Source organism: Pecten maximus, chromosome 17 (assembly GCF_902652985.1).
Source record: "Pecten maximus chromosome 17, xPecMax1.1, whole genome shotgun sequence".
Lineage (NCBI taxonomy): Eukaryota > Metazoa > Mollusca > Bivalvia > Pectinida > Pectinidae > Pecten > Pecten maximus.
The window spans coordinates 26,871,470-26,885,494 of NC_047031.1; the positions used below are offsets into that span (position 1 = coordinate 26,871,470).

The window sequence follows — 14,025 nt, forward strand, 5'->3', positions numbered from 1 at the left end:
TACAATAATTTACTCGTCTATAATGAAACATTTGAATTAGAAATATCATAATCATGTCCACAAGTACCTGTGGATTATTTCTGGTAAGTTAGAGCTAACTCCCACTGATGGAATTGGAGAAGAAGTGTGAAATAAGTGTTAAATAATCAAAACATCTTCAATAACGAATTCCTGAGCGTGCAAAATGTCCCTGGACACTCCCTGGTCACTCATTAGGTACACCGGTAAATATCGCGATTTTTATTTCAAATGGGTTCATTCCGGCCACCACTTTCACTTCTAAAATTTGATACTGTTAAATATTGCTTATACCATTTAAAAGTCATAAATCAACCCTTTTACTGCTGGTGTCCGAACAAAAATCCATTCAGTAATAACGCAGATATAACCTTATAAACACAATAAATCAACAAAAATCGCTTCACGCCTGAGTGCATCCCGGGTTTTGTACATCTCTTTAGGAGGACCCATGCAGTAACAACCACGACACTATAGTAATAATATCCATACTGTATACATTGTGTGCATTACAACCGATAATGGTATCTAAATTGTCTATAAACTTGTGTCCTACCTTGTGTGTGATATATCTCCTAATGCACTCTTCAAGTATACGTACATTTAAACAGCAGGCCAATGCAACATCAATGTAAAGTGCAGAGACAACAGCAACGCGAGTTATCTTCCTTGACGGTAACGGGTCCCAATAACTACCCACAATATACCGACAAGATCCGACAAGAAACTAGATTTACCGACAAGAGCCGACAAGAAAGAAAATGAAAGATGAAAAAAGTTATTTTTTATTTATGCACTGTTTAATTTGTTTTCTATTTTGGATTGTTTTGTTGTCTGATGTAATGTTGGTGTATGAAAAATGGAAAGTAAATAGAAAATTGAATGGTTTCCCGTTTGTACCTCAATGATATAGCGTTAAATAACATACATTTCACGAGTATGACAGAATATTTCGCCCTCGTAAAAATATCGATATTCTGTCATGCTCGTTAGATATATTATAGTACACGGGAAACCATTCAATATCCACTACATATTTCACTGGTAAAAATGCATTAAAATGTTTGATTTGTTTATTCGATTTTTTGGGGGTTTTTTATTTGTTTTTTGTTGTTGTTTTATTATTTTTGTGTGTGTGTGTGTGGTTTTTTTTAAATATTATTATAACAAGCTTACCGGTAATAAGTATTTATATTTCAATTTCTACTCAAGTTGGACTCAATGAAACTACCAAACTGAATCTGTTTCATTTGCTCATGAATTTGACCAGATTAACACTGATCAGTGCGTATGAATACATGGTTAAAATCCTTCCGCGAAACGATTTCACTTGTTTACCTTGTTGTTATAAACATGGAATAATTATTAAAATTATCAAATTTATAATGCATTCTTGTATTTTATGAAAGACCAGATATGCTAAATACTTCTATTTTGACAAATTAATGCTGTTTTAAATCCTAATATTGCGGACTATTTTACTCGACCGACTAGCCATGCACAATCCGGAACTCCTCGGGCTTTTCCGCAATTGGACTTGCACAAGCTTCCAGGCATTAATATCTAGACCGACTTTTTTATTCGAAAAATTTACGGATATTTATCGAAATGAATATAAAAATTCATGTTTTTCCCCTTTTTATTAGATTTTGGATGTCAAAAAGTGGGGGGGGGGGGGGGGGGGGGCAAAAAGATATGTTTGCCCCCCCCCCCTGTAAAAAGTGGGGGGGGGACAATTAATTTTTTTTCTTTCAGTTTCACTCCAAGAAGGGAAAGTGTAACTCCAGAGAGACTCTTTTACTAAATATCAACACCCTAGTACAATCTAAAGTGATGTGCTTATAGCTTTCAACACTTGCATAAAACAAATCTAAAAAATCAGTTTTTTCCCCAAAAAATCTTTCAGGTTAACTCCGGCAAGGGAAAGTTTAACCCCCAAAGGGAACCTTATACCATGTATTACTATGCCATTCAATACTCTCAACATAAACTTACCACAATGTTCTAAGTCCAAAGATTAAAAAACAAAACAAAACAAAAACAAAACAACAACAAAAAACAAGATTTTTAAAGATAAAAGTATATCTTTTTTGATGTTGTTTGTTTTACTCCAGGATGGGATAGTCTTACTCCAGAGGGACTCTAGCGCCAAATATTAGCACCTTAGAGTACATATATAAAGTGATTAAAACCTTTTATCGCTTACACCAAAAACTTAATGCAGAAATATTATAAGTCAAAAATTTGAAAACTCTGTTGGTTTCTTTTTTTTTCATCCTTAAGTTTAACTCTGACAGGGGGTAGTTTAACTCCATGGGGACTCTATTGCCAATTATCAGCACCCTAGTACAATTATAAAGTGATATGTTAATACCTTTCAAAACTTGCACAAAAAACTTAACATTTTGTAAGTCCAAAACATTTTAAAATCTGTTGTTGTTTTTTTTTTTCGTTTTTGTTTTGTTTTGTTGTTTTTTTTTCAAAAAATCTTTTAGTGTAACCCCACAGGAACCATATTACCATAAATTACTATGCCTTTCAATACTTACACCAAAAACTTGACATTTGGAAAACCAACGCCGACGCCGGAGTGACAACATAAGCTATCACTCTTTCTCGGAGAGACGAGCTAAAAATCAAAGTTTTGACTGTCATAGTTTGAGACGTTAAAACTGTTTCCCGGACAGATAATATTTTTACTACAACAAAGTTTAAAGGATTTTGTTAGTGTGTCTTATTTAAATATCACAGACATGTACATAAATTAACCGACACTAGGATCGTTCTCCTAATATTTGTTTCTATGCATATTATTCCTGGTTTTGATTGTCCTCAAAATGTTTGACATTTTATGCTCCTTAATGATTACTTGATAAACGGATATATAAGATATGTATGTCCAGAGACATGTCTCTGGTATGTCCCTACTTGATAATACCATTGATAAACTAGCGTTTGATACCTCCTGAAATTGGCTACGGTTTGGTTTGGTTTGTTTAACGTCCTATTATAACAGCCATGGTCATTTAAGGACGTGCCAGGTTTTGGCGGTGGAGGAAAGCCGGAGTGTCCGGAGAAAAACCACCGGCCTACGGTCAGTACCTGGCAACTGCCCCACCGTATGTATCGAACTCGAAACCCAGAGGTGGAGTGCTAGTGATAAAGTGTCGAGACACCTTAACCACTCGGCCGTCGCCGTCCCTCCATATTCTTTGCCCGAGTTTCCTCTGGGCTACAGACAATTATACAATTATCAGATTATTAGGAACATATGTGAATTTGCTTGTGTACTCATCACCGTTTGTCAACATGTCACCCGATTACAGCCAGGTAAATTGTGAATTTTATCACAGGTAATTATATAAGTTACAAGGTTTCTTTGAACTGCAGTCAGAGAACTTAAGATCACAGTCCTACCTGTACCGGCATTGATGATACCTGTATAAGCTGTAGGTAAAACTGTCCATGGCCGGAGGGGGTTGGGGCTGGGGGTGTAAATATGGTGACATCTAGCTAGAGGTGGTCAATTAACGTACATACCAGGTGGCACAGGACGCAACAAGCAAACGCATTTAAACATTTACAATGAATCAATTTTATAGTAAATTAATTAATAAGTATTGTGTTAAGAATGTCCACTTTCTAATATATAAAATGGTGTATTTATAACAATCAGTTTGAAATTAGGAAACCCTAGTATGAAATCTCAAGGAAAATACATGTATATCGATCAACAGATACAACTTCGAACTCACTACCCTAGAAAAAAAGTATTTAGGACCGTTTTGGTCATTTTGATTCATCACTTAATAGTGTTTTAATTTGTGTCTCCTCATCACGTGAAAGTGCCCGTTTTCTGATATAAAATAAAGAATTTTCTAAACGTCTGACCGTGTTGAAATTAAAAACAACAATGTATGAATTGTCCAAAAAAATATAGCATTCAACAAATAAATTTTACTTCACTAGAAAAATCCTGGACGGTTTGGGTAATTTTGACCCGCAGATTGAATAACATGCTAATTTGTGTCGTCCTCATCACGTGAAAATGCCCGTTTTCTGATATAAAATAACGTATTTTCTAAACGTCTGACCGATTTGAAATTAAGAACAACAATGTATGAAATGTCAAAGACAATATAACATTCAACAAATTAAATTTTCTTTCATTAGAAAAAAAAAGAAGTATCCTGGACCGTTTTGGTAATTTTGACCCACGGCGCACGATACGAGTTTTTGTATTTTTGTATATCGACCTTAATTTGAAGACAATTTTACCTCTCATAACATCAATGAAATAACGAAAACTTTACATCGATTTGTTAAATTATATCAAACCAGAAATCAATGCAAACGTGTGACTTGCGTTTAATGCCGGTCTATTTCGCTAAAAAAAATAGGCTTTAAATTCCAGTTTGTTTCTAAACGCTACGAGGCGATGCAGCCAATATGGCAGCGAATTTGGTGTCACCTGGATTTCGGAACGAGGCACTTCGATATCTCCGGGCGTGCGCGATATTTGGTAAGATTACAGACTGTTCCGAGTCTCCCTGATATACAAGTCTCTGGCTATATGTAGTATTCCAAGCAACTGATTTCCATTTGATAGAAATACTGACATTGACCTTTGACATCCGTGTCCGAAAAACTGGGGAAAAAAAGATATTATTCTGCAACCAAACAAGAGGCCATATGGGCCTGTATTAATGACCTGCTTCTCTAGACTTTTTTTTTTTTTTATATTGAGAAAAAGAGTGTTTAAACATTTAAGCATGTTTGATTGCTGTGACCTTGAATGTAAAACCACAAGGAGAAAATTGTTTGAGTCAGGTAACCTTAAAATGTAAGCAAATAAACATTATTGTTGATGATTGAATTCAAAATGTTTAACAACATTATTATGGGAAGTTTTAAGCAAACTCGAGCACGAGAGCATGTCTATATACATGTATAGTTTATTGAGGCATGCAAAATATTGATGTATTGCAAAACAAAAAGCAAATTTGAAAACCACTCAATTCTCAAAATTCAACTAAACATGACAACCTTGTTATCAAAAGGAAACTGGAAACTTAAAGAAATAAGAAGAAACTTTTGAAGATATTTAACTTTAAGTCATGCAAAGACTCATGTGAGGGACTGTAATTCATAGAGATATTATCAAAAGAAAAGAAATTATAATAATAAGCCTACAAATACGCAAGTGTAAATCTTGTTATATAAAAGTTACATCTCTAAGTCCCCAGCCCCAACGATATAAAGTAAAATAGAGTTGTAACTTCCAGAAATCCTGAAGTGGATCAATTGGAGAAATGAAGTCAATATGAATCAATATAAACACCTATTCCATTTTTCGAACACTTTCAAATATCATCAGATGTATTATGAGGTATAGAATAATTGAATTGAAATATGAATACCAAACTGCTAGGTTAAGATTTCGTGTCCTGTCCTGTCCACTGTCTGGTGATTTACGTTACGATAATGTTATATCGGTATTCATTGTCGTGTCCTATCCTGTCCCCTGTCTGGTGTGCTATCCTGTCCCCTGTCTGGTGATTTACGTTACGATCATGTTATATCAGTATTCATTGTCGTGTCCTATCCTGTCCCCTGTGATTTACGTTACGATTATGTTATATCGGTATTCATTGTCGTGTCCTATCCTGTCCCCTGTGATTTACGTTACTATAATGTTATATCGGTATTCATTGTCGTGTCCTATACTGTCCTCTGTCTGTAGATTTACGTTACTATAATGTTATATCGGTATTCATTGTCGTGTCCTATCCTGTCCTCTGTCTGTAGATTTACGTTACTATAATGTTATATCGGTATTCATTGTCGTGTCCTATCCTGTCCCCCTGTCTGGTGATTTACGTTACTATAATGTTATATCGGTATTCATTGTCGTGTTCTATCCTGTCCCCTGTCTGGTGATTTAAGTTATTATAATGTTATATCGGTATTCATTGTCGTGTCCTATCCTGTCCCCTGTGATTTACGTTACGATAATGTTATATTGGTATTCATTGTCGTGTTCTATCCTGTCCCCTGTCTGGTGATTTACGTTACTATAATGTTAAATTGGTATTCATTGTCTGTCCTATCCTGTCCCCTGTGATTTACGTTACGATAATGTTATATCGGTATTCATTGTCGTGTCCTATCCTGTCCCCTGTTTGGTGATTTACGTTACGATAATGTTATATCGGTATTGATTGTCGTGTCCTATCCTGTCCCCCTGTCTGGTGATTTACGTTACTATAATGTTATATCGGTATTCATTGTCGTGTCCTATACTGTCCCCATGTCTGGTGATTCTCGTTACTATAATGTTATATCGGTATTCATTGTCGTGTCCTATCCTGTCCTCTGTCTGGTGATTTACGTTACTATAATGTTATATCGGTATTCATTGTCGTGTGCTATCCTGTCCCCTGTCTGGTGATTTACGTTACGATCATGTTATATCGGTATTCATTGTCGTGTCCTATCCTGTCCCCTGTCTGGTGATTTACGTTACGATCATGTTATATCGGTATTCATTGTCGTGTCCTATCCTGTCCCCTGTGATTTACGTTACGATGATGTTATATCGGTATTCATTGTCGTGTGCTATCCTGTCCCCCGTCTGGTGATTTACGTTACGATAGTGTTATATCTGTATTCATTGTCGTGTCCTATCATGTCCCCTGTCTGGTGTCCTATCCTGTCCCCTGTCTGGTGATTTACGTTACGATAATGTTATATTGGTATTCATTGTCGTGTCCTATACTGTCCCCATGTCTGGTGATTTTCGTTACTATAATGTTATATCAGTATTCATTGTCGTAACCTATCCTGTCCCCTGTGATTTACGTTACTATAATGCTATGTTATGTTTTTAATCTGCAGTTGCTTACCATTGCAAAATTAAGGGCCAGGGGGATACTACACAATGTTTCCTCGTGTCAAAGATGTTAGAGGGAATGAAGAGGTTAAAACATAGAGCAGACACTCGTCTCCCTATTACCTCAGAGTTATTGTTGCATATAGTCAGAGTGCTCCCAAATATTTGTTTAAATTCATATGAAGTCAAACTTTTCAAGCTTGCTTATGTTATAGCATATTTTGGTTTATTGCGGGTAGGGGAGATAACTGCGAAAGGGCGCCTGCCTCATCTATTTGTACAACGGGAGGATATCACAATAAGTCCCGATGGGAAAAGTATGTCTATTTTTCTTCGCTTTTCCAAAACTGATCAACTGTGGAAAGGGACAGCATTAGTTATTCAAAAGACAGCTTGTTAATTGTGCCCTAAGCCTCCATGACGTTTTGGCAGTTAGGCCAGTCCGGGCAGGCCCGCTATTGTCATTTTGGTGGGCACTACTCACTGAATACCAACTTTCAGCAATGTTACAGAAGTCATTAAAATTGTTAGGTGTTGAGTCAGGGCGTTACCGATCCCATAGCTTTAGGGTTGGTAGGACCTCTGCATTGAAAGTTGCAGGGTATACTGATTCAGTTATTCAAGCATCAGGTAGATGGAGTTCAAATGATTTTAAAACATATGTAAGAGTTCCAAAGCCTCAATCACATTGTCGAATCATTGCAGATATAGTGTTCTAGGCTCATGGTTTATCAAGTTAATATTAATTTTTGTGAAAACTACAGTTCAATCAAATCATGTATGTTGCTTACAATTTGTCTGAGGTTCATCACCCCCATGGATGGCATTACTGTTGACTTACACCAGTTATTAAGCCTTTCAGTGTGGTGTGTAGGGTCATCGCTAATTAAGAGAGCTCATTTGGATTCACTGAGAAGACCAGGGGGACCTGGACTTACACTTGAAAAATGCTATGGTATGGTATGGCAGGGGTATAGTGGACTTACTTTAACGAAGCTTGAATCAAATTGGTCACTTTGTGTAAAGTCTCTGGCAATAGTCCAAAATTTATGCTGATTCACTGTGGTGGTAGTGATGTCGGCATGTTACCAATTGGTGATTTGTGTCGTGTTGCTGTTAAAGTGTTGAGACGGGTCCAGAGTATGTTCCCAGACACCAAAATTATCTTGTCACAGATATTACCTCACCTAGTGTATAGGTATTCTATCAACATTGAGGCCATGGATAAAGCCCGGATGAAGTTAAATGGTGTTTGTGCTAAAACAGTCCTGGGGATGGGCGGGGGATATATCAAGCATCCCGGTATAAAATTAAAACACAGGCCTTTGTTCATAGACGGGTTCCATTTGTCTTTGGTGGGGAGTAACATTTTCTTGAATGACATTCAAGGTGGCGTTAGAATACATCGCATTTAGTGGGCAGACTGTATTTCCATCTGATGAACATGAAGCAATGTTGCACTTCTGGTTGGTTTTTACATTGTTTTGTTTGGTCGCGAGCTGTAGTATAAAGCTTTGTGATGCCGCGGCCACCCCCCCCCTTATTAAGTAGGGTGGCGGTGGTCTGACATGACTAAAATAGTCATGCTGCCGCCAGTTGGCGTTACGCGGCAGCATAACCTTTAGTTATTACTTTTATCAAGTATTAAGGCATGTTACTGCTGTTTTCAGGGTAACATTTATAATATTGCGCTTTACTTATTTGGGGACTTTCATTTGTGAACTTTTGATTTGACTTTGGAAACTGATGATGTTGTTGTTGTTTATGTGGAGTGTGGTGCTCAGTATAATGTTAAAATTGATGTGTCAGCCAAGAAGCGGCGACACACAATTACATTTTAACTAAATAAAATAGTTAATAACTTCAGTCGTGGCCACACACATATTTCCAACAGTTAATAAACTGTGAATTTAATATATTATGTTTGTTATATCTGTAATAATAACGAACTATTCTTTCTGAATAGTTCAGGTTATTACAGTTTGACTAGTTTGCTTTCATAGTAAATTGGGGTGTTGCCTCCTTTTTCTATTAGGGTTATCTCCCTTTCATTACACCCCCTTCACGCAGGACCAGCCGAAGCAAGGCAAGTGTAATTTTATATCAAAAAGATATTAATTTCTGATAAGACCCACCCACCCTTTCCTTGTCTCTGTAACTAATTAAAGAAATGGTACTGCTGTTGTTTCTTTGTGTGTTTTTATAGCTCCAGTTCCTGTTGAAGCTTTTAAAGAACAGATGGACTATCTGGGAGGGATTTAGTGGATTTAAACTCGGCACGACTGAAGTCAGATACTGGAGGCATGCTGTCTGATATCAGTGTTACTGAATGTGGACCTTATCATCAAGACTGGTAACCGCTGTTTCCAGGGTAACCAGGTGGCGTTACACGGCAGCATAACCTTCAGTTATTACTTTTCTCAAGTATCCAGGGTAACATTTATAATATTCCACTTTACTTATTCGGTGACTTTCATTTGTGAACTTTTGATTTGACTTTGGAAACTGATGTTGTTGTTGTTGTTGTTTATGTGGAGTGTGGTGCTCAGGATAATGTTAAAATTGATGTGTCAGCCAAGAAGCGGTGACACACAATTACATTTTTAACTTAATAAAATAGTTAATAACTTCAGTCGTGGCCACACATATTGCCAACAATTAATGAACTGTGAATTTAATATGTTGTGTTTGTTATATCTGTAATAACACAATATTCTAGTATACAATGCAACTGTCACAGGGTTCTTTGTAAGTGAACCAGCTACTTGCACAGAAGATATCTATACATGTTGATTCGGTTTGGCAAAAAAAAAGACACATTAAACACATATTCATGTCTACTCCCAACTTTATTTAGAAGAACAATTAAAATGATAAACAAATCAACTACCAAAAAGGCAGATATCATTGTTCTTTTGCTTATAGTTCCTAAAATATATTTCACTATGTATATTTTGTAAACTATCGCAATATATTGCAATACAATTTTAGCAAAAATAGCCTTACTTTTATGAACAATAGATTTAATATTAATGGGAATGACATTTTTGTAATGGGATCTACAAGAATTTGTTGCGATTCCTTTAAAGTCACATACATGTATTGTATTATTATTAAACTAAACCAATAATGACTATGGCAATAATTTGGCCCAATAATTCATGACAATTTCTGCTTCTATTTCATAAAATATCAATCTGATTCTGAAATGCCAACTAAATAGACACAACATTATGACAATGGATGTGATATGGTCTAAACCAAAAAGTACTGGTCATTAACGGGACAATCCTTCGTTTGAATAAAGTTTAGGTCGTCATCATTGAAATTCATGTTAAATGTGTATTTTTCCTAAGTAGAAAAAGTTACAATCTTTACACTAATACAACAGTTTTACTCTCAAGATAAACCAAAATTCTTCGAATACTGATTCCTGAGAATTCTTAATTCGACCCGAAGTATCGCTAACTACGGCAAAGACATAGGCATTTGTATAGGATACGCCTTTTCCCCTGTACATTTCGGCGTTAATTCTATTGCCCTAAAGGAAATGATATTCTGCATTTAAACAACATTAAGATTACCTTTACCCAATAATGCTTCACCCCAAATTTCATCAGAATCCATTCAGACATTCAGGACAAGAAGAGATTTAAATATTAACGATAAGGGCCCCTTCCCTCCCACCCCATCGGAGCCACATTCAATTGATACATTAGATCTGCTTTGCCCAATGATGCTCCAGACCAATTTTCGTTAAATCCATACATGAGTTCAGAACGAGTACTGGATTTAAAGAATTTACCTCTATTTCCCCTTTTGAGCCCCGTCCCTCGAGCCCAAAGAGAGCCATATCCTCCTTTTATACAACATTGGATCAGTTGTTTTTCCAATGATGCCCCATATCAAATTTCATAAAAATACATTCAGTTGTTCATGCCGAGTAGGGATTTCTATAACATGTACACACAAACACTCATATATATAATCATCGTTCGGATAAAGTTTTCATCATATTTCTGATGTCCGAACGAATTCGAAGGCATCAGTTTAATGATAGATTTATCATAGTTATGTAAATGAATGTATGGGTAAGTCCGGGTCAGAGTTCAGCACGTGCCGCATTATTGGCACGTGCGATAGGTAGTCTTAGGATAGTGATGACACGTACAGGTGTCTGTGTTTGCCTAGCCATTGTACTATACTGACTTCCCACCCACCCGCCCCTTTTTGAATCGTCTGTGTGTCTACTTTTGTTTTCGTTCTGTGATTGTAGAACCTTTATTGGACGGACACAACATGGATGTTTGCAACATTCCGAAGTCGGATTGAAGCGAAGACACAATGGGAAAGTGATGGACTCTGTGCTTGTGATTTATTGTTATATCTAAAGTGAATAAAGTACGTCCTCATATAGCTAGGCGGACTAACTCCCAGTAATGAGTTTGAGTTTATATGATAAATAATTTATGTTCGTTTGAGAGAAACGAATTAGAATATAACTATAATTCTCATTCGAACACAACGGACGTGGGAGATATCAACTCCAAAGGCAAGAAATAATACAACTGTTAAATAACATTCAGTTAATACCACACTAGGAACAAACTTTAAATGCATTTGATTGGTTAACACGGTGACCTTTGACCGGAATGTTTTCTTTAAATCACGAAAATTAATGGTTTTGATTGGCTAACGCTTGTAGGCCGCTTCACAATGTCAAGGAAATTACGAAATTGTCAGTTTTTCATATCAATCAGTGGTAGTTCACTTTAGGTCATATCATTACATCCAAATGACATTGTAAAAGGAAAACACGTCGACACGTTTACAAACTTACAAAACACACAAGCAGTAGCTCGTGATTTTTGTATCTTTTAGAAAATTACTAACTCGAGTGAAACAAAAAATACCCATACAACGATTACTCATTGTGTAATCTCTATTCAAATACATATAATATAATGTAGATAAAATAATGACCATGGAAGTGATCAGGCCAAATTATTACTGGCCATTAATCTTTTATTGTGTTAAAAATCGGCTAGATGCTGTAATGCCCAATAAACAAATAATGCCATTGAAACTAGTAATTACAATTAATGATGTTCTTATAATATTTTATTAACATCAGAATAAAAACAAGCAAATTAATGGAATTACTACTCCCCGCTTTCCAGACATATTGTAGGTAATTTTTTTTTCCATAAGGGGGATGACATCTAGGGTAGCTAGCCAATCATGTATTGTGGACATCTATAATGGAGATAACATCTAGGGTAGCAAACCAATTATGTGTTGTGGACATCTATAATGGGGTTGACATCTATGGTGGCGAGCCATCATGTATTGTGGACATCTATAAGGGGGATGACATCTAGGGTAGCGAGCCAATCATGTGTTGTGGACATCTATAATGGGGATGACATCTAGGGTAGCGAGCCAATCATGTATTGTGGACATCTATAATGGGGATGACATCTAGGGTAGCGAACCAATTATGTGTAATGGACATCTATAATGGGGTTGACATCTATGGTGGCGAGCCATCATGTATTGTGGACATCTATAAGGGGATGACATCTAGGGTAGCGAGCCGTCATGTGTTGTGGACATATATAATGGGGATGACATCTAGGGTAGCAAGTCGTCATGTGTTGTGGACATCTATAAGGGGGGTGACATCTAGGGTAGCGACCCAATCATGTATAGTGGACATCTATAATGGGGGTGACATCTAGGGTAGCGAGCCAATCATGTGTAGTGGACATCTATAAGGGGACGACATCTAGGGTAGCGAGCCGTCATGTGTTGTGGACATCTATAATGGGGATGACATCTAGGGTAGCAAGCCGTCATGTGTTGTGGACATCTATAAGGGGGGTGACATCTAGGGTAGCAAGCCAATCATGTGTATTGGACATCTATAATGGGGATGACATCTAGGGTAGCGAACCAATTATGTGTAATGGACATCAATAAGGTGGCGAGACAATCATGTGTTGTGGACATCTATACGGGGAATGACATCTAGGGTAGCGAGCCAATCATGTGTTGTGGACATCTATAACGGGAATGACATCAAGGGTAGCGAGCCAATCATGTGTTGTGGACATCTATAAGGGGAATGACATCTAGGGTAGCGAGCCAATCATGTGTTGTGGACATCTATTAGGGGGGCATCTAGGGTAACGAGACATTTTTGACCTAGATAAGGGGAAACAATCAATCATTATCGATCTATGTAATAGGGACAATATCTAGGGTAGTGAGTCATCCATGTGTTGTGGATGAATGTTTGCCTTCACACGACAGTGTGCCTTGATATTAGACTACTTACTGAACACCTTATCACAATCATTACATTTGTAAGGATTTTCTCTTCTAAGTCTCTTCGCACCGAGCCATTCATAATAAACATCACATTTGTACGGTTTTTCTCCTGTATGGACACGAAGGTGTCTCTTTGCTTGAGACTTCTCAATGAACCCCTTACCATAAACATCACATTTTTACGGTTTTTCTCCTGTATGGACACGAATGTGTCTCCTCTTATGATACATGCTACTGAACCCCTTACCACAAACATCACATTTGTACGCTTTTTCTCCTGTATGAGCACGAATATGTGCATTCAAATGAGTCTGCTTACTGAACCGCTTATGACAAACATCACATTTGTACGTTTTTTTTCCTGTATGGACACGAAAGTGGTGTGTCCTCAAATTAGACTTTCTACTGAACAACTTTCCACAAACATCACATTTGTACGGTTTTTCTCCTGTATGGATACGAACGTGTGTCTTCAAATTACACTTGAAGTTGAACCCCTTACCACAAACATCACATTTGTAAGCTTTTTCTCCTGTATGAACAGATAGGTGTCTCTTTACTGAAGACTTTACACTGAACCCCTTACCACAAACATCACATTTGTACGGTCTTTCTCCGGTATGAACACGAATGTGTGCCTTAAAAACAGACTGCTTATTGAACCCCTTGTAAAAGACATCACATTTGTACGATTTTTTTTCTTTATGGCCAAGAAGGTGTCGCCTTACATGAGATTTGAAACTGAACCCCTTACCACAAACATCACATTTGTATGGTTTTTC

The 14,025-nt window shown here is 36.9% G+C and overlaps 1 protein-coding gene across 6 annotated transcripts in view; it reads right to left on the reverse strand.

The window, feature by feature from the left end:
* LOC117315460 (gastrula zinc finger protein XlCGF57.1-like) overlaps nt 1-14,025 on the reverse strand; it is a 42,824-nt gene that overhangs the window by 15,275 nt on the left and 13,524 nt on the right. For 2 of the 6 annotated variants that reach the window (XM_033869657.1, XM_033869654.1), the window contains exon 1: nt 575-683. The exons of 3 other annotated variants lie outside the window; for them this stretch is intronic. The gene's annotated coding sequence lies outside the window, so the exon portion shown is untranslated. Of the gene's footprint in view, nt 1-574; nt 687-14,025 lie in introns of those variants that run through there. One more of the 6 variants, XM_033869656.1, reaches the window with a different exon arrangement.